We start from the raw sequence: 22,247 nt of genomic DNA on the forward strand, positions 1-22,247 counted from the left end.
TTTTTGGTCTTCTGATCATAGGGATCTATTTGGTGTGTAAGGTCTAACTAGGTTGACTAGCGCAGGACAGGCAGTAGGCTTGAAAATAAGGTTGTGCAAAGTGGATAGTTGAATGAAAGCAAGTTGGTTGGGGGTTCAAGTCAGTTTATTTCTAGCAGGGGTTTATAGTGGTATGTGCAATATCCAGAGTTTGTGGCAAACTTTGCAACTTTGTTGTAACTCTGTTCCATCTTGCTTAGGGTAGAAGTTTGTAAGTTAGTTAAGATAGGGGCATCGTTTAGAAGGAAGGGAAGTAAAAAGGTTTTTGTCAGGGTAGCTTTGTTTTCTGTAGTTAGGAATGTTTGTTTCTATAGGAGTCCAAGTTTTGGATGTGGTTTTTTTTATATTTTGCTGTATATGGGGGTCAAAAGAAATTATTGTCAATGATTACTCGTAGAGGTTTGGTTTCCTGCACTATTTCTGTAACAGTGTTGCCAGATCCAAGGATGTTGAAATGATTGGTGACAGGGGGAGGTGTTTTTGGAGTGGAAGAGTACTAGTTTAGTCTTCCTTGGATAAAGAAAGAGTTGGGCATTTTTTAGCCAGGGTTTGACTGCAGTAAAGGACTTTTCAAAGCAGTTTTAGTAGCGATTGAGTTATACAGATTATGGTGGAATCATCAGCATATTTATTTATTTGTTTTATTTTATTTTACATTTGTTGACCGGGATAGTCCAACTGGATACATGTCCATTTTCAGCAGAGGCCCAGGGAGAAAAGCTCCAAGATAATAATACACATTGAACATTTACTAAATGCTAGTTTCAAGCAGATTACAGTCATAAGCAATACCAGCATTTAGCACATATAGTACTAACTTATTATAAAACACTTTACAAAACATAACATTATTTTCAAAGTTAAACATGCATAATATTACATTCAGGTTTAAGACACTGAGCAGCAGTTATACAATTGACCCTTCCTGAAATGGACTGGAAGAAAAAAGCTAGAAGTAGTTGAAGGTAAGCCACCTAAGAAATAGAGAGGTCACTAGTCAGTGTTACTGCATGGACATAACCAATGAGTTTTGAAGTATTTCTTGAGTTTGTTTTTGAACTGTGTTAATGAGGGTTCTAGGATCAAGTCAACTGGGAGTATGTGCCATATTTTTCCAATAGATTTGGCAAACATAGAGTTCCCAGCTGAATACTTGGATTTGTATGTTTGAACTTGGAGTCTAGTGGATGATCGCAGTGGCCGGGTGCTGGTGTAGGGGCTGATAATATTTTTTAGTGCAGGTGTATTTTCTGGTTGGTAAAAGACTTTATGTGCCACTATTAGCTGGTTGAGCTGCAGTAGGCTTGGCAATTCAAGCCATTCTAGGCGATTTAGGTTGTGACAGTGGTGTGTCCGGTAGGCTGTGCCAGTAGCAAATCTGGCAATGTGGTTATAGCATGATGATAGTTTATTAAAGTCTGTTTTGTTTAAGTTGGATAATAGAGCTGAGGCATAGAGAAGAGTTGATAGCAGATGGGAATGGGCAATTGCAGTTGTAGCAAGTGGGGTAAGGAAAGTTTAATTCTTTAAAGAGAGCCAAGTTTTTTATTAATGGTTTTGATAGTTTGATTGATATGCGCATCAAACTTCAGGTTATCAACTATGACACCCAGTAGTTTAGTTTGCGCTTCTGGGAAGATGATAGTGCCATTGTTAGTTATGTTGAAGAATGGCAGGGGGGGTCCTGCATGTGGAGGAGAAGAGGAGCAACTACATTTTGTTGGGGTTTAGGATTAGATGTTGATTGGAGAGCCATTTTTCCACTGTATTGAAGGTACTTTGGGTTAATGTGAGTAAAGTAGCTGGTGAGGTGTCAGAACAAATCAAGGTGGAGTCATCTGCATATTGACTGCAGGTAGCATCTGGGATGACTGAATGAAGGTCGTTGATAAAGATGGAGAAAAGAAGGGGTCCTAGTATCAAGCCCTGGGGGACTCCTAATGTGATGGGTAGGCGAGATAGCTTTTCCTGCCATAGGACTGCCTGTTGCCTGCCCTGCAGGTAGGATTGAAACCATTGGAGTGCATGGTTGTTTAAGGAGAAAGCCTTCAAGGTATTTATAAGCATTTTGTGGTCAACCATGTCAAAAGCCTTGGATAGATCTAGAAAGAGTGCTGAGAATAGTTTGTTATTATTGCGGTTGTGGTTAATGACGTTAGAGAAAGAGAGGAGGGCAGAAGTAGTACTGTGGTGTGGCTTAAAGCCATGCTGAAAGTTGGACAACAGCTTGTTCTGTGTGAGGTAGTGCATGAGTTGTATGTGTACACACTTCTCCATAATTTTAACTAGAGGTGACAGAATAGCTATGGGTCTAACGTTTGACAGTTGAGTGGAACTGCCTCCTTTATGGAGAGGTATGACATGGGAGATTTTCCATATAGTGGGTACAGTAGCTTCAGATATAGCTCTGTTGATCAAGATTGAGATGGGGTATGCTATGGTATCAGCAGCCTTTTGCAGATAGTCTGCTGGGAATAGGTTGGCAGCGTGGGTGGTGGGTCTTAGTTTCTTAAGTAGGGCATGAATAAGTTGAGTAGAAACAGGTTGGAAGGTAAAGTATGTTTGGGTAATGGGTGTGGCTACATTAGAATTAGAGTCATTGGGAGAGATTTGGCTGGCTAGAGACTGGATAGTTTCTGTGAAGTAGCTGTTGAAGTTATTAGCAATGTCTACTGGGGATTTTTGTTGGGAGGCTAAGGGGGGTGGTGTGGCGGTTTAGCCTGGGTGGAGTAGTTTGTTTATTCCTGCCCAGAACTTTTGAGGTTCGTTTTGGTGTTTTTGCAGTAGATGGTAGTAGTGGTTCCTTTGTCTAAGGTTATGAATTTTTTGGTGTCATTCCTCAGCTGTCTGAATCTTAGTTGATCAAGTGGGGCTTTTGTTTTTCGCTAGGTGGCCCATGCTTTATTTCTGAGTGAAATTTTGGTTTTAGTATCTTTAGAAAGCCATGGTACAATATTAACTTTGGTTCTAATAGAGCGGCTGGGAGCATGGGAGTTAAGAATAGCAAGGAATTTGTTGTTAAAGTATGCTACTGCTTCATCTAGGGAGAAACTTTTTAGTACTGACCAGTTGTATGCCTTAAGTTCATTTTGAAACTTGGTGAGAATAAAATTCTTGTTGCTTCTTAATGTTCTATAGGTAGGTTGGTAGGAGCAGTCTACTCTGAGCTTGATTACATAGGTGAGGCAGTGGTCACTTAGGTCATCAGGCAAAGTGCCTGATTTATAAGATTGAAGATGAGTATTGATGAGTATCCAGTCTAGGGTACTTTCATTGTTATTGGGTTTTCCTGTCCTGGTGGGGGAGGTTATGATTTGAGTAAATCCATAGAGGTTTATATGGGTTGTGGGGGTTTCACAAGAGCAAGTGTTCCAGTGAATGATGAAATCCCCAAGAACAATTGTTTCTTAGGGGTAGTTATTGGATAACAAATATAAGAAGTCTTCTAAGGTTTCTGTGTTCCTCCCTGGGGGAATGTAGACACAGACAATGTTTACATTTTTGTTTTTGTTAACTTGTAGTTTTGAGATAAGAATTTCAGCATTATTGAACTGGGCGGTTGTTAGATGTCTATGCTGACAGGGTAGACTTGTAAATTATGGCTACCCCACCACCCTTTCTGGTGGTACGGTCTAGTTGAAACATACTATACCCTGGTGGCAGAATCTCATGGTCCTTGGTGGCAGGCTTCAGCCACGTTTCTGTTGGGCATAATATATCTGGGGAATGAACAGCTAAGAGGCATGCAGATGCTGAGTTTTGTTATTTATGCTCCTAATGTTTAGATGGCAGGCCAGCAGTGAGTTAGGAGGTCTGTTTGTTGGAGCTATGGTGGTAGGGGATATAGTAGGGGGATTAGGGCCAACAGGTTGGGATGGACCAGGGTTTGGATGGATGTCGCCATCCTTTGTGAGGTTTTAGTGTATCCTGAGTATGAGTTTTAAGATTTTGAATAAAGTTTTGTAATAGTGTCGAGTTTTAGGACTAATGTAACTAGGTCTAGTAAGATGGTAGTATTTAGGGGTTAAGGAGGTAAGCATGAGGGGAGTGAGTAAGGGTGCATTATTATCTGTTGTAGATGGGATGGATGTTTGGAATTTAAGGTAGTGGAAACCTGGGCATCCTGATATTTGTAGGCAGTTAGGAGATATGGGATGAGTAAAAGGGGTAGAAGTAGAGTTAACAAGACTATTTGGGTGATAGCATACCTACTGAATGAGACTTGAAACTTAGGCAAAAGGAATAGTAGAGTTGGAGGATTGGTGGTATCAGGTTGAGGGTGGTGCTGTTGAGTGACAAGTTGTTACTGATTGGTTAAAAATATGGGGTGTGGTCTAGTGCCAATAAATGTAGCAGCACCAAGGGTGGGAGGAATTTGGGGGCAGGGTGGGGTGCGAAGCAAGCCAGAGCGAAGCGAGGGCAAGCAGAGCAGGGATGAACCAATGCCTGTACTAAGTTGTAGCAGTTTAATCTGTATGAGGAAAGAGGGGGTGGGGGAAAAGAGAAGGCAGTAGGCGGGGTTAGAGGAATATCTTGATTGACTCAAGACACCACACCAGAGGTAAGGGCAAAACGTCTGCACTCAGCACTGTAATGTTACTTGCACTCAGCCCTTTAATTTTACTTATGTTTAGCAGGAAAGACAGACCAACAGTATACAATTTTGAGGATTATTACAAGGGTTACTTGTTCAAATGTCAGACAAGTAAGTAAAACTTTCAACAGGAATCTATGTCCGAGTGTTAGAAAGCCAGAAAGGTACAAATTATACCTGTAAAAATTAGGGTCAGAGAGACAAATGAAAGAATCAGTGTACTTTAGTTACAGGGGAAGGAGGCAAACACTCAAGTAGAAAAGAGCCCTATGGCTGACCAAAATAGTGACTTGCTTAATTTCACAGCACTGTAAGAGAAAGCTTAACAAATGCTTTTTATATGTGTAACCTACTCTGATTAATTGCTGGAAGAAACAGTTTTTGTTGTGTTTTCCAACTGCAATCCTGTTTACAATTGCAGTCATATTGAATGAGGGTTCCAGGGTAGGAGGAAGTGTGAAGGTTGTTAGTGAAAATGTTGAAGAGTAGGGGTCCGAAGATGGAGCCTTGAACTCTAGTAGGGTTGTGGAGAAAGGTTGAGAGTTTGTAGGCCCATTTCCCAGTTTGTTTATGATCTTCGAAGTAGCTCTGAAACCCTTTTATTGTATTATATGTGAAGCCTAAGTTAGATAGCGTGTTCAGTAGTAGACTGTGAAGACCATGTCAGAACCCTTAGAGAGGTCAAGGAATACTGAGGCTGTATGGGATCCTGCATCTATGGCCTTGTTCACAGCCTCTGTAAAGGATAATAGGGCTGTAGATTTACTGTGACTGGGTCAGAAACCATGTTGGGTTGTGTTAAAAGGTTGTTTTGCAATAGGTATTGCATTATCTGTTGATGGATACCTCTCAAAAGAATTTTGGATATGGGTGACGCATATAGAACAGAAGTTGGTTTATTCAAAAGAGTTACCTCCTTTGTGGATGGGGGGGGGGGTGGTGTGAGATTTTTTTCCATGTGGTTGGTACTTCTGATTTGGATAAAGACCTATTTATAAGAATACTGATTGGGTAGGCGATTGAGTTGTCAGCCAGTCTGAGGTAGTATGGTGGAAGATTATCAGCCAAGGTGGAGCAGGGTTTTAGTTTTTGTAGTATCATTATGGTGTTTGTGGGTATGGGATGAAATGAGAATGGGGTTTGTATGACATTTTGTTTAGTAGGGGTGTTATTAATGAGAGGGTTAGAGGTAGCTGATGGTGTAGGATTGGTGCATAATTAGGTCAAAGGGTGGGGAGTCCAGTGTTAGGGACATTAGTAGGTCTGCTATTGATTTTATGAAGTGCTTGTTAAAGTTTTTGACTATTTGTGATGGAGGGGTATTAGGTGATGGAGTGTGATCACTCTTTGTCCTGGAGTTAGAGTAGATATGGAGTGACAGAATTTTTGGGGATTGGTTTTATGCTGCAGATGAAACCGGGAATAGTATGATTTCTTATCCTTGTTGATTAATTTTGTCACTTTGTTATGTAGTGTTTTGAAGTTGACATGATTTTTTTTTAATTTTTGTTTAGTTTCCAGGTTTTCCAGGCTAGGTCCCTTTGTTTCATCAGGTGTTTACATTCCTTAGAGAGCCATGGGGCTGAATTCTTTTTGATTCTTTTCATATTTATGGGGGCAGTGTATTAAGTATGTGAAGGAAGGTGTTAGTAAAGTGTAGTATGGCATCATTAAGGATACTAGTTTAAGGGGTGTCCAATCTATTTCTTGTAGGAGGTTGTTGAATTTATGCTCACAAAAACTAGTTGAATTCCTAACTGATTTTTTACAGCTTGTCAGTAGTCCAACAAGACACAGCAAAGATCTTACCCACCAATCTACTCTAGACTGGATCCAAGTATCTCACCCCACCAATTATCCCTCGTTCGGTACACTGTCTACTTCCCTGAGCGAGCATCTCACAGCTTATGGCCTTAGAATAAACTACCAACAACTAAGAGCACACAGTGAAAAAACATACAGATCGATACTATTTATGGGATAGTTGGAATCAGTGATCTGCCAATCTATATTTATATTTGATTGTTTTATGATTTATTGTGTGTGATGTCCAGGATAAAATATCTTCCAACACTGGTATATTGTGACTTGCATAATAGTAATATGTATCCCACCAAATTCTTTTTGTTGTGTTGAGGTTCAAAAAGAGATTAGCACCTTAGCATTAGAAATGATGGGTATATTACTGGTGTAAGGTGTGATATTGAGTTCAGAGGGATATAAAAGGGCTATCCCTCCCCCTTTCTTTTTTGGTCTATCTCGTCTGGTTATTGTATAGTTTGGCGGTATTATTTCCAAGTCTTTTACATTGGTGTGTAGCCATGTTTCAGTCGGGGCTAGTATGTTAGGTTTATTTTGATCCATCCAGGCATGTATTGTGGCTCTTTCATTACATATAGCCATCTCTTATATCAAAGATGGAGCATGAACTACTTTTTGCTGGACAGCTGCAGGATTCTTCTCAGTCACTGTTTTCACTTCACGTTTTCTAAATGGCTTTCTTTCAGGATCTGAAAGTTTCTTTTTTGCTGGAATCCAGGCAGTGTACTTACAAAAGGGTCAGTAATTCTGCTTGTTTTAGTAAAATTCAGTTAGTGACTAGTATTAGTTTCTTTTTTCACAATGGGGGAGCTGAAGTTAAGGTGTTGATCAGTGTGCAGCCATATTGGAAAGCCTTGGTTATAACTTGCTTTTATGTCTGGAATGAACAGACTTTCTCACAGATTCTCTGGCATGCATAATAAAGACGAAAACCGTTTAGGATGTTCAATGGTGTATGACTTGTTTATGTAAAAGTGTAACCATTCTCAAATCTGACCCTGTTGTAATATAGTGCTGCACCATTTCAGTTGCTCCCATCCATTCATTTGCTTCTTGTAGCCCCCCTTTACTTTGAAGCCACCAGTTACCACTGCTTCAATATGGCTCTTGTGATAACTTTGTATGTTAAGTTGTCTATCTCGCCTTCATTCTTGCTGGATGGGTTTGGAGCCGATCCTTGGCTCCGACTCGGCCTATTACTAAAGCTCGAGAGCTATTTACTGGCTCGAGGCCTCCCCCTATCCCACAATGCTAGGCGTCAGATACCCAGATCTCGTTTTCTGCTTCAGCTACGAGGTTGTGATTTTACTGGCTCCAGGTTGTATAAATCTTATATTGTTTTATATTGTCTTATATTTAGATAATACTCCCGTTAGTCTAATTAGATTGTGTACCCCTTGTTATCCCACTCAGAAACTTGTTTTTTGTTGTTAGAGAGTTTCTCCCCCCCCCCTTGTTATGGTAGTGTTGGGCCTTGTTAGCCACAATTACTTAGTCTTGTACTTTTTTCTGGTATATTTATATATTTTTATTAGTAGTAAGGTAGTTTTGTGTTTTATAGTTCTATAGTTATTATTAGTGTTAGTTTTATCTAGTGCGTGTGTGTGTGTGTGCCTTGATTAAGCACTAGTTATTTTTTTTCCCTTTGGTATCCTATTACCAATATGTCTAAAGATACCAAAGTTTCAGGTTTCAAGAAGTGTGACTCTTGCTGTCAGATGATGTCTCTGACAGACGGTCACACATCTTGTGTTTATTGCTTGGGTCCCCTACACCTGCAGGACTCCTGCTCTGTCTGCCACGCCTTCAGCCCGAGAGTCCTGCAGGAGCGTAGGAACAAGCTCATTTTGAGAGGCTTACTTAAGCCAGAAGGATCCCTGGCTAAGCCTCCGTCGGGAAAATCCTTAAAGCCCGCCAAACCATCGGCTCCCTGTTCAGAGCCGTCGCCGAGCGGAGCTCCTGCCTCCTCGTCGATTCCGGCTGGAACTGACATCTCGAGACCTCAGTTGGCTCCAAACTTAGTGTCGGAACCTTCTCTAAGCCAAAAACGTTCAAGGTCCCCCTCTGTAGAATCTGTTCGTTTGGCTCCGAGGTCTCCATTGCTTCAGTCGGAGTGAAGCCATAGGTCCCACTCCTTTCGGTCCTCCAGGCTATCCGATCATGACTTGGAGAGGGTGGTCAGTAGGCTCCTAAAATCACAGGCCCTGGCCAAAATGTTGACCAGCCCTTCTCAACAGACTGTGGCTACCCCTTTATCTTCAGCAGTTCCTCCTCCGACTCTACCACTGTGTTCAGAGCCGGAGCACGTCGGGGCTCGAATCGTAGGAATGTCGGAGTCGATACCACACCTTTCGGCTCCCTCGTCGGCTCCGATCTCTTCATTGGTTACGTCCTTGGAGGGATCCCGGCACTGGGACTCCCTTGTCGGCTCCGAGGGGGCGAGTGGCATCGGACCGTTGTCCGACCCCATTCTCCCTCTTGAGGCCTCGGTGCAGGTGAGCTTGGCCCTGACATCGACCTCGGAGCCGTCCCTCTCAGTGCCAGGAGAGGTTCATGTCTCTTCGGAGCGGGGACCCTCTTCTCTGCCTGATAGGGGCGCCTTTGAGGTCATGAGGAGTGTGCTGACTCCTATGTCGGCTCCACATTCGGACCCTTCGGCTCCTCCCCCCATGGTGTCTGCATCTGTCTCTGTCCACCCTCCTGACCCTAAATGTGGAGAACAGATGCTCCAGGTTGCCCCATTGGGTGCATCTTCCTCTTCCAAGGCCTCCCCTGATCATTCAGAGGAGCCCCCTCGGAAGAGAAAATGTAAGAGGAAACATGTTGACTCCCCCGAGTCAGTCACGTCTGACACCGACTTGGAGGATTCGGAAGGGTCCCCAAGGTCCCCCTCTGAGGATGTCTCCTTTTCAGACATCCTAGAGATCCTTAGGCAGAGGGGGAATTGGACTACCCTTAACCCTTCCGAGGACGAGTCGGTGTACCTGGACGCGTTTGGTTCTCGCCCTTCCACCTCCTGGGTGTCTCCACCTTTGGACCCTCTCATGGAAGTGGTGGCTCAAAAGGTGTGGACAGCCCCGGACACAGTGGAACCAACTCCCCGCAGACCCACTAAGTTCATTACAGCCCCATCCGACAAACAATTTCTAACAAAAGGTGCCCCTGTTGATGCCATGGTGGTGGCAGCAGCCACTAAGAAGGAGTTGGCTGACCCTTCGGTGCCTGTCCATCCACCTAATAAAGAATCTAGGACAATGGACAGGTACGGGAAGCGGATGTTTTCTTCAGCGACCTTTTCCATGCGGTCGCTGAATTATCTGTGCCATTTCACCCGCCTTCAAAGGGATCTTCTCAAGGAACTGGGTGATACCCTTCAGGATCCTTCAGCTGCGGGGTCTCAGGATAAGATTAACTCCCAGCTGGCGACCCTTAACTCTATAGTCAACTCCTCCATGCGGCTCGTTTCTTATGCAGCCGATGGGGTGAGTAGGGCCGCAGGTACAGGCGTTGCTTTGAGAAGACATGCCTGGATGCGGTTATGTAACTTTGCTGACCCCTTTAAGGCATCCTTCACCAATACCCCCTTCAATGGTTTGGCTCTGTTCGGACCACAGGTGAAGGATACCCTTACCAGGTGTGAGCAGGAAGGCAAGACTCTCTCTGCCGTGGGAGTCCGTTTTTCTACTCCCTCTAGACCATACCCTAAAGGTCAGAAGAGTGGAAAAATGTGGTTTCGGAAACCCCAGGGAGTCGTGCCTGACACATGTGGCGAGTTCCCCTCCAGGGGCAGAGGAGGGAACAATAATAGACACCGCCCGAGGGGCAGAGGGGGTCCACAAAATCAGGGTAGCAGAGAATCTTTCTCTGACAAACCCTTTCAGCACCCCTGAGGGGTTGCCCGACTGTCCACCTTTGGAGGCAGTCAGGGGAAGTTTGTCACTGTACCCAGAAGCCTGGCAACTCCTCACACAAGACAAATGGGTATGGTCTATTATATCCGAGGGTTACAAAATCCCCTTTGTCCACACCCCCTGTACAAGTAAACAGGTCCCTTCCAGATGTTCCACCCGGTCTAAGGGAACAAGCAGTACTAGGAATTTCAAAACTGCTAGGAAAAAGGGCCATCCAGCCAGTCCCAGCAGACCAGCAAGGATCGGGGATTTACTCAAAGTTCTTTTTGGTACCAAAAAAGACGGGACTGGAGATGCATTTTGGATCTCAGCAGGTTAAACAAATCTGTTCAAAGAACGAAGTTCCGGATGGTCATGCTTCAGTCCATTCTACCTTTTTTGGGTCAGGACAATTGGATGTGCTCCATAGACCTTCACGATGCGTACTAACATATCAAAATGGACAGATGCTCCAGAAGGTTTCTTCGCTTCTGGCTGGGAGCCAGTCATTATCAATTCAGAGCCCTGCCCTTTGGTCTCACCACAGCCCCCAGGTTGTTCACCAAATGCAATGGATTCTTCAATGGATGCTTTTTACCCAATGGTCATTTCAACAACTTCCGATGTCTCACAACATAATAATCACCTAATCATGCAAAGACCACCTTTCTTGGTGGATGGTCTCCTCTCAAGTACTTCAAAGCAGACCGTTTGTTCTTCCTCGTCCTGTAGCCACGGTGACAATGGATGCCTCCCTGATCAGGTGGGGCATTTTCAGGGCAGGACTGTCCAGGGCACTTGGCAACCTCTAGAGTACCACCTGCACATAAACGTCTTTGAGATGAGAGCGGTACATTTAGCGTTGCAAGCTCTTCAGGACTCTCTACCCACCGGGACTATTGCAATTCAGACAGACAATATGTCCGTAGTGTGGTACATCAACGAGCAGGGCGGAACCAGGTCCTATCCCTTATGTCGAGAAGCACTCAGACTCTGGCAGTGGGTGATCTCCTCTCAACGGTTTCTGATAGCAACGCACATTCCCGGGGAGTCCAATGTTATAGCGGACAGGCTAAGCAGCGCTGTCCTCATGCCTCACGAGTGGTCTCTCAATCAGTTAGTAGTGGACAAAATTTTCCGTAGATGGGGTCAACCTTGCTGCGACCTTTTTGCAACCCCTCTCAACAGCAAGTGCAGCGATTTCTTCACTCTCTTCCCCCTCCCCGGCCACTCCCCCAGAGACGCTCTAGTTCACGATTGGCCCCAGGGTCTTCTGTATGCATTCCCACCCTTTCCCTTAATTCCCAAACTAATTCAGAAAGCGACCGCATTGGGATCCAGGATTATCCTCATTGCCCCTTACTGGCCTCGACAAATTTGGTTCCCATTCCTGCATAGTCACCTGCTGGAGCAGCCTTGGAATCCGGACCCAGTGCCCCAGACCTCTTGGTCCATCAGTCGGGCGGGCTGCACCAATCCCTTCAGTCTCTCAGCCTCACAGCTTGGTTGCTCCACTTCCAACCTTAGCCAGGCTTCCACATATTTCTCAGCCAGTGTGTGAAATCATCCTTTCTTCGCACAAATCTGCTACCAGGAAGACTTATGCTAGTAAGTGGAAACGTTTTTCTTTCTGGGCAGAGGCTAGAAATATAGACCCCTTTACAGCCCCTGTCCATCACGTTCTAGACTTTTTAGCAGAACTTTTTCGAGCAGGTTCCTCATCTGCCACCATTAGGGTCCAATTGGCTGCTATCTCTAATTTTCACGCTGGCCTGTCAGAAACCAGCATCATGTCCCACAAACTTTGTAAGGCTTTTCTTAAAGGGACTATTTTACTTAGGCCCCCGGTTAGAGATCCCCCACCTCCGTGGGATTTAAACCTGATATTAACTTCCTTGATTCTCCCTCCCTTTGAACCTGTGGCCTCCTGTTCCTTAAAATTACTCTCCTAGAAGACTCTCTTCTTAGTAGCCTTTACCTCAGCTAGGAGAGTGTCGGAACTTCAAGCCCTCTGTCTTTGTCCTCCTTATCTTGTGTTTCACAAGGATAGAGTTTCACTCAGGACTAATCCCTCTTTTCTGCCCAAAATACCTTCTGAGACAAACCTGAATCAGGCTATCGATCTACCTGTCTTTTTTCCTAACTATTCGAACAGAGCTGAACAAAAGTTACACCAATTGGACGTTCACAAACAATTACGTTTTTATTTGGATAGGACTAAACAAACAAGAAAATCAGACCAACTCTTCCTATCCTATGCTGAGGGCAAGCAGGGCCTACCAGTTTCTAAAGTAACCTTATCCAGGTAGTTGGCCTCTATTATCACTCTGATTTATCAATTGAGACATAAAGAACTCCCTACAAAGCCAAAAGCTCATTCCACCAGAGGGTTAGCTACGTTGGTAGCTTTTCAAGCAAGACTACCAATGGATTCTATTTGTGCTGCAGCCACATGGGCTACTCCTCACACTTTCATTTCACATTATAAGTTGGATATGGCCTCCAGGATTTGAGCTGATTTTGGTTCCACTGTGCTCAAGAGTCTGTTCCGATGAGCCACCCAGAGCTAAGGTGCTAGGGACGCTGTCCCATCCAGCAAGAATGAAGGCGAGATAGACAACTTAACATTAAGAAGTTATGTACCTACCATAACGTTCCATGTTCATAGGTTCATAGGTTCATACTAGGCTATCTGCCCTAGGGCATTTATAAGCCTAGCCAGAATGTGTTTGGCTTTCGCCACCCAGTTTAAATTTATTTTGCTATGCCCTTTTTTGAGGTTAGTATACTGTGCCTCTGTCTAACAGTGACACAGAAGTGATACCCGGGGTAAACCTACGATCTCCCATCCACTCATCAAGATTCCTCTTGAAGAGAGTCAATGAGGGACTCTGCCTAACCTGGACTGGGATTTTATTCCAGAGTGAAGGGAGCCTCTGGGTTATGAATCTGTCCCTCCAGCATGTCCTATTTATTTCAGTGCTGAGGTTCAAGTCTCGAGCGTAGCTCAATGGGATTTGGATTTTCTGAGGTGCAGCATGTCCATTAATTCCGGGTTGGACATGGCTTTATACGTCAGGCACAGATCGCCTCTGAACAGGCGGTATGCCACTGAGTAGAGCTGGAGTTTCTTTAACCGGGCAGCATATGGCATCTGTTTGAGCCCTTTGATCCTCTTGGTGAGGTACTTTTGGGGTCTTTCCAGTTGCTGCAGGTGTCTGGTAAGGTACATCCCAAAAGGGGCATTGTACTCAATTATGGGCCTGATGAGGGATGAGTAGAGAGGCACGATGACCTTCCCTGATCTAGATGTGAATCCCTTCATGATTAGGTGGGCTATATAAAATGTTTTTCTAACCACTTTGGCCACATGGTTGTCAAATGAGAGATTGCTATCAACTTGGGTCCACAGGTCCCTAATTACTTTTTCTGTACTTAATGGATTACCACCTATGTGGTAATTTGTGGGCACTTTGTTTTTGCCAAAGGGGATGACTATACACTTTATAGCATTTAGCTTGAGGCCATGGCTCTGGCACCAGTTGTCTGTTTCTATGAGGCCCTTTTGGAGGATGCTTGTGTCGGCTGGAGAGTCGATTATGGCGCCCAGTTTGCAGTCATCTGCAAACTTGGTCAGCCACAGTCCTTCCGTGTTGGCCTGTACCTCCGAGAAATATATACCGAGCAAGAGAGGTCCCAGGACTGAGCCTTGTGGGACACCACTTGTAACTGGTTTGGAGTCTGACATGGCTCCAGCAATTCTAACCATGTGGGTTCTGTCATTGAGCCAGTTTGCAATCCATCTAGTGACATAGGGGTTTATATTTAAGCTGGTGAGCTTATCTATAATGCCCGAGTGGTGTATTGTATCGAAGGCTTTTGCAAGGCCCAGGTAGGCTGTGTGGACCACCTTCCCCTCGTCAATGGCCTTGGTGACTGTTTCAAAGAAATCAACCAGGTTTAAGAGGCAGGATCTGCCCTTAACAAAGCCGAACTGGGTAGGATCCAGTGTCTGTAGGTCCCCAATATCTTTATGAGGTCCATGATGATCCTTTCCATAGCTTTGCAGACCAAGCTAGTCAGGCTTATGGGGCGATAGTTTCCAGGATCTGTTGAGGCACCACCTTTATGGAGAGGGGACCACTGTTGCTGTACGCCACTCTTTGGGCACATATCCTGTAGTAAGGCTGAGATTGAACAGTAGTTTTATGTTTGGGTTTATCTCTTCTTGGAGTTCATGTAGGACACAGCCCAGGACACCGTCTGGTCCCATTGATGCTGTGTTTTTTGCTTTGGAGAGGGCAGCTCTTACCTGAGCATCTGAGATGTCAGGGGGGCAGCACTCTGCTGGGATAGATATTTGCCCTTTGGTGGGAGGGGAGAAGTTTGTGCTGAACCTGTCAGCTAGGATGTTGGCAATGTCTGTGGGTTCAGTGTATTTTTTGTCATTTTGGACTAATTCTGAGCATATCTGGGAATCACCTCCCAGGTTCCTAACATAACTAAAGAAAGCCTTGTGATTATCCTTAGTGTCCTGTGCAATTTTTCTTTCGAAGCTGGCCTTAGACAATTTTATGAGTGCCCGTAGTTATTTGCTAATACTGATCAGTGATGCCTTCCCTTTTTGGGATTTTGCTCTATCATTTAGTAGCTTCCTCCTTCTATTGTATAGTTTGTTTATGGCTGGGGTCCACCAGACAGGACGTCTGCCTTTGGAGGATTGGGTCTTGGTTTTATTTGGGATCGCATGATCCATGCATTCCTGAAGGTGTTTTTAGAATGTGTTTATAAAGGATTCTGCGGTCTGGGCCGTATTTTCCACAGGCCTGGGGGCTTTGAAGGATTCCACCTCAGTTTTGAGGAGTGTGAAATTTGCTTTAGAGAAGTTTTTCACTGTGGTTTTCTGGGCAGGGGGTGGATGTGAATATCCAGTGAGATTAGTTTATGGTCTGATCTTACCAGTGAGGGATGCACTTCTGGTCTGGAGCATAGAGTCCCCATGTTGGTGATGATCAGGTCCAGTATGTTTTCCCCTCTTGTGGGAGTGGTAACAAGTTGTTCCATAGCATTTGAGTTTATAAATTCGAGGAACCTTTGGGCTAGGGTGTTGGAGCTAGAGTAATGCTCCCAGTCTATTTTTGGGTAGTTGAAGTCACCCAATATAATGGTGTTTGGAGAGACCTTCATATTTTCCAGTGTTCTCAGGAAGGCCGAATGGGGTTCCTGGGTTTGGGAGGGTGGTCTGTAGCAGGCTATAAACTGGAAGGCAGTTTTACCCACTGTTAGTTGCACATGGATAGTCTCTGATGCTTTGTGCTTTGCCACCAACCTGGAGGTGTGGGTATCTTTGATGAATATCGATACTCTCCCTACTTTTGTGGTTCGGTCCAAGTTTTGGGGCCGAAAAGCATGGTATGAGGTATAACCTGGTAGTGCTGGGGTGCTCTCGGGAGCCCTAAACCAGGTTTCTGTTACTGCACAGATATCGATGTTCTCCATGCTAAGGAGAGTTTCGAAAAGCGTGCATCTTGAGGTTTAGACTTCTGGCGTTGAGTAGCATTACTCTTAGTTTCTTATCCCTTGTGATACCTATGGAGGTGGGTTTGTCTTTTGAGCCTTGCCTAAAAAAGGCACTATGGGGGTAGCAAGAGCCTTTGCCAATATCCGAAAGCCCAGGGGTGACAGGTGCAAGCCATCCCTAGCGAAGCATTGTGGCTTGTCTAGCATATCATCCCAAGCTGGCAGGCATTGGATCCCCTTTGAATGACACCAGTACTTAAGCCAATTGTTGAAACTGATCATCTTGTCTTCATATTGTGGCATCATTCTTGGTGAGGGTAAGATGCTACTCAAGGTCAGGGTCATACCGGCCTGGGCTACATGCTCAGAGAGCTCCTTTATGTCTCTTTTCATGTAGTCCAGGGAGGTACGTCTCAGGTCATTCACACCAGCATGGACAATGACTGAGTCATATTTGTACTTGCCTTGGAGTGACCTGAGTGCTTGTGTTATGTGGCAGATCCTAGTGCCCGACAGGCTGCTCACCGTGACCCTCTCCTTGTTCAGCCTGGTGAGCGGGATGTCAGTGTGCCTGACTATAGAGTCACCTATTACAAGTGTATCAGGTGTGTTGTTTTTCTCGCCTTCTTTCTTGCGTCCCACCCTCCATCCCCCTTGCCTGGACAGACCAAGAAGAATCCCTTTTGAGCCCTTCTTCCTCTGGCTGAGTTTTATCTAGGTTACGTCCTCCTCTGTTTTTAGTACTGTAGGTAAACCTTGTAGTTTGGACAGGTGTCCTCAAAATATTTTTCCATGGTGTTAGCTTTGCCAAACGAGATCTGGGTATCTGACGCCTAGCATTGTGGGATAGGGGGAGGCCTCGAGCCAGTAAATAACTCTCGAGCTTTAGTAATAGGCCGAGTCGGAGCCAAGGATCGGCTCTGAACCCATCCAGCAAGAAAGAAGGCGAGAAGAAGACAACTAACATGGAATGTTATGGTAGGTACATAACCTCTCATTCTTTAATATAGTTGATCTATCATATCTTGGGTTATTAGTCAGGTTTATTTTATGGTATGTAAGGGAATTAAAGTAATTCATCTATACCCAGGATAAAAGGAAAGTGGAATCAACTACCCAAGTCCTAGTAACTCTTCCTTTGAAATATTCAAATAAAGAAAGTTTGCATGCAGATATGTCCTCTGTAACCCACCACAATACTGAATACTAATCCTGTGTTTTCTGTCTAGTTTCTACCTAGCTGATTAAATTTTAAATTTTACCCTTAATGTTGCTTTGCATATTAGACATTTTTATTTTGCGGTTTCCTGCATTCTTTGCACAAGGCTCCTAGACTCTCCCTGCACAAACTACAGACCACAGGCTTCCTCTGCTGCTGCAGGCCTTAACTGGTTTAATTTACACAGCATGCCATGCATCATAGGTTCATTGGTGTTTACTAGGCTAATAACCCTGGAGCCTTTACAAGCCTAGCCCATAGGATTACCCTGGCATTGTGACCCGACCTTAGTTCCCAGTGCCTCTGTCGAGTAGAGCCACTGGAGTGATCCCCTGGGTAAATTTTCTATTTCCCATCCACTCATCAAGATCTCTGTTGAAGAGGGCCAGTGAGGCGCTCCATTTGACATGTATGGGACGTCTTCCATAGCATGGGCAGGCAGTCTCTGGGTTATGAACCTGTCCCTCCAGCTTGTTCTGTTAATTGTGGTAATGAGGTTGAGGTCTCTGGAGTGTGTAGTGTGGAGGGATTGGGATTTCTTTAGATGTAGCATTTCTAACAGAGCTGGGTCAGACATGGCTTTGTAAGTCAAGTAGAGATCCGCCTCTAAGTAGTCTTCTGGTGTTTGTGGCCTGTACAGAGTGTTTGGTTATTGTGCACCTTGTTATGTACTGTGGCTCTTATGTTTGTATTTTTACACTGCAGCCTGTAAGCATTTGTTGTACGACAGCACCTATAAGAGAACTGGGTATATATTTTAGTGTAATCACTGTGTTACTAAAGGCTTCCCTAATTTCATTTGAAAGGCACAAGAATGAATTACACTTTACCAAATTTTCAGGATCTAAAAAGGTAACTTGAAAAACATAAATAAATAAATTGCAGGAAGAAGCATCCCTGCACTCTCATGTGGGAAGCTTGGCTGTCTACACCTCCCTACTTAAATATACCATTATTTATTTTATTTATTTGACATTTGCTAACCGTTAAAGTCTGACTTGGAATGAAGCCAGTTTTCAGCGCAGGCCCAGGAAGAAACGCATGATGCATGTCTTTTAACGTGGGAGGAAACTGGAGCACCCTGAGGAAACCCACACAAATGCAGGGAGGGCATGCAGACTCTGCACAGAAGGCACATCAGCCGACAATTGAACCGGAGAACCTCTTACTGTGAGGCAACAATGCTACCGCTGCACCACTGCGCCATCCAGTTCACACTTTATCACATTAGAGTGGGTAAAGTGGAAAAAAAACAGTGGAAGTGCATTACCAGCTGACACAGTCCAACAAACTGCAGTAAAATAAACCTAATTTGACAAATAGTGCTTAGAACATGCCTGTATTACTCAGGTGGTTTTGAACAGAAGTAATGTCATAATAAGTAATGTAAACTCTAGCACGTCAGTGACAGTTTCTCCTAATGGAAACATCCCTGCAGTTAGAACAGTGACATACATGTCAGCCCTTTCCTCAGTGATGTGACTGTCACTGACATCACAAAGCTGATGTGATGTAAGTGACTGAATGAGACCAATCTAAAAGCGGTTACGCTAAAAGCTTTTCCACACAATTTGTATAGCATTGTTAAAAAAGGATTTCATGTGGAAAGAATAACCAAAGATACGTTGGAAATGGAAAGTTGCAACTGATTTTTAAAAGGCTACATTTGTCCCATCTGTCTGTTTTGGCTGTGTTAACTTGTTAGTATTAATGTAACCACAGTTTGCCTTGGCTGCTTTTCTAAATGTCTTCTGTGTTTCATTTTAGCAGATTTTTTTCTGGTAATGTTTTATGAAGAGGTTTCACATGTCTAGCATAAATAAAATTTCTATCCAAACTAGAAACTCCACCACTACCACTAAGAACAAGTTACTTTGTTTGATTTAATTAACACAGAATGCCAAGTGTAACATAACACTACAAAGGGAATTTCGTTATAAAATGTGTGTACACGCTACCTATATATATATATATATATATATATATATATATATATATATATATATATATATATATATGTGTGTGTGTGTGTGTGTGTGTGTACATGTGCATATATGTATTGTAGTTAATACCTAGTTTTTCTTCTGCATTTTTATGAATGCAGAATAGATATCACACAGCATCACAGGGTTGCGTCCACTGTTGTAATTAAAAACAAATCCTCTTGTAGCTTTTCCAGTTGAAATGAGCTTAATTGGTTCATATGTCAACTTTAGGATGTACTTGCCTTTATTGATTACCGTAATTCCATAATGATATTTTCTTCTCTCCATATACATATCAAAATTACTTTTGAAAGAAGTTAATGACTGACTTCTGATGGTAAGGCAGAAGCTTATTCCATGTTCTTGCAAAGTGCTGACTATGGTTGTCTGTTACTGTTTTTTTACTGTTATTCATGTTTATTTTTAACATAGGTCTTGGCCTCCTGCCATCAAAATCCAGGGACAACTCAAGAAAGAATCGAGAACAATGAGGGACATTTTTGAAAATGTTTTTACTATTAGCTTGAGAAGATGACAGAATAAGAGAATGTGAACTCACATTCATTTTCTGAAGCCTAAACGTCCAACTTTCTAATTGCTGCTATTATTTATTGAGTAATACACCATTTTTGATTCCAAAACCACTAGTTTTAAGATGGATTATGAAATACAGAACACAGTGTTCATCCAAAATCAGTGGTATTTGTGTTTATCAGGGACAGCTGAGACGTTTAACTTCTAGTGTTATTTTCCCGGTCTGGTGTTAGCTCCCCCAATGTTGAGTCTGAGTAAAGAAGTTTGTGTTCACTAAAATTACATTTGCAGACATGACATGCTGTCCCCATAGCATCTGTCCCATTTCTACTCGGAGAGTGTGCGCCATTCAACAAAATTACTTTGACCGACAGTGGAGTTTGCTTTTTTCTCCACTGTTGTATGACCTTGGAGTTGGAATATATAGGTCTGGGTGTACAGGGAGGCTTGCTCTCCTGCAAAAACAACATTGTTGGGTTGTTCATTAAAGATGGTTTTGGCAAATGTTTTCTTTTTTTTTTTTTCCATTCAGCAAAATTACTTTCAGTGACTCAACATGAATCTGATGCTACCTTATAGACATTGCAGAGGTCACCACATATCCTATAAGAAATAGAGTACCATAATTGCTAAAGACCTGAAGACTTTCTCAATAGTTTGCCTTTCAGCTGTAATTTTTTATCACAAGGATTAGTATATATTTAGCTTGTTTCAGGTAGATCATTTGAAGGCCGCAGAATCCATCATTCAGTGAAATAATTATCAGATTACTGACACACAAAGTGGTGCAGTGATTTCCCTGAGTTATTAGATATGTTTTTTAGGTTAGATGACTTACAGAATATGCTTTTTCTAACTTTGGTAGGTATGTACCGGTTAACGGGCAATTTGTTTTCTATTATTATCTGTAGAGCTTTAATGATGTTGCTATTCCTGATGAGAGGGTAGCTTCATGGGTGGCTCCTGAGATGACCCCTGGTGGAAGCTGGGGACATTGCAGCTGGGAGGCATGGTCCAAAGAGAGGATAAGGTAGTGAACATGGCTGAGCTGCTGTAAAGGTAGGACAGTATGTCACATGTCCCCATTGCACACCCACTCCTCAGATGTTACCCCAGGGACCATGAATGTAGTAGCTAATATCATCATAGAACTTATTGATGGCTGCCTAAACAGATTTGTTTTGGTCATTGAGGACAGTATCTAACTTTGGTTTCATAAATTTTTACTTTATTGACACATTCTGGGAAGGATGATTGATTGATGAGTTTGATGCTGCTGTTAGGTTAAAGATGACCTTGTGACCTTTACTTATTACAGAGACTATTAACATGGGTGCATGTTTCAGGTCCCTCTTTCTGCCTTCTGGGAAGATGGTGGGAAGGGGGGGAGATCTTGGGTTTGTCAGTATAGATGCTGTCACCCCCTGTAGGATCTCATACTGTTTGCGCCAAAATAATATAATAAACAATAACAAAGTCATATTTTCATAAGTTTATTTGATGGTCAGTAGTTTAAGACATTTTTGGAGAGATTAGAATCTCCATAAGGATTGTATTTTCACCGATTTTTGCATGCTGGAATTTAGTGAGGAAATCCCTATGCTCCTGTAGTGATGGAAACACTGTATAGTAGTTGTATGTAATATTCTGTTTAATACAGCTAATAACTTACTAGTGTGTGAGCAGTTTCTAGTCAAAAGTTGTTTACTTGTTTTCTAGGATTATGGTTGTTGTGTCCTTTGCTATGAACTGAGACTCTTCCCTCCATCTCTTCAGAAATACAATAATTGGAAGGAAGACAGTGTACTCTGAAGTTTAAGATATGCATTCTGAATGTTAAAAACAGGTTTCAGTAATGATGTAAGTCGATGCCCAGCAGAGAAAAGCTTCTGAGTCAGACACCTTACCTGTGATTTTATATATATATATATATATATATATATATATATATATATATATATTTTTTAGTTAATGAACCTTTTTTTTAATTAATGAACTTTATTGACCAAATCAGTTATAGAAACAGAACCATTTGTTAACAAAAAAATGCCATGAAATTTAAAATAGCAGGGAGTTTATTTTACTGGTATATACATACCTCTCAACCTCTTAGTTTAAGAAATCTGGACACAGCCTGACAAAAGTGGGGGGGGGTCAAAGGCTCAAAAATAGGGACAGATTTTAAATATTGCACGTATAAATTTAGAATGTTGCTAGAGTAACAGGGTTGGTGTTAACATACATTTTCTGAAGGATTTGAAGTCTGAAACTCAAATGTATGTCATTATTTAGTGACTTCAGTCTTCATATCATCCCAGTGATTTGACAGAAAACAAATTTTGTGAGGAATAGACCAAAAATTTGAGGCAAAATCTGGACGGTTGAGAGGTATGGATAAACAGTGACTTCTATAGGTTTTCCACTTAATCAGGATAATCAAGTAACGTTTTTGGATGCACAAGTGAACAACAGTAATTCATTACCCTGAATCTGGTTTAGCATTTCATTTGGACATTTCAGAGGTAGTGGGAGTGAGGTAGAATTTCTAAGTTAGATCAGCAGGTGCCTTTCAGTAACCAGCATGCACCAGTCCCCTCCTTGTCTTGTTTTTATGCAAGGAGTCATCATGTCTGGAGTCTCAGTAT

The sequence above is a fragment of the Protopterus annectens genome, chromosome 4.part0, assembly GCF_019279795.1.
Source record: "Protopterus annectens isolate FY-2018-M chromosome 4.part0, PAN1.0, whole genome shotgun sequence".
Lineage (NCBI taxonomy): Eukaryota > Metazoa > Chordata > Ceratodontiformes > Protopteridae > Protopterus > Protopterus annectens.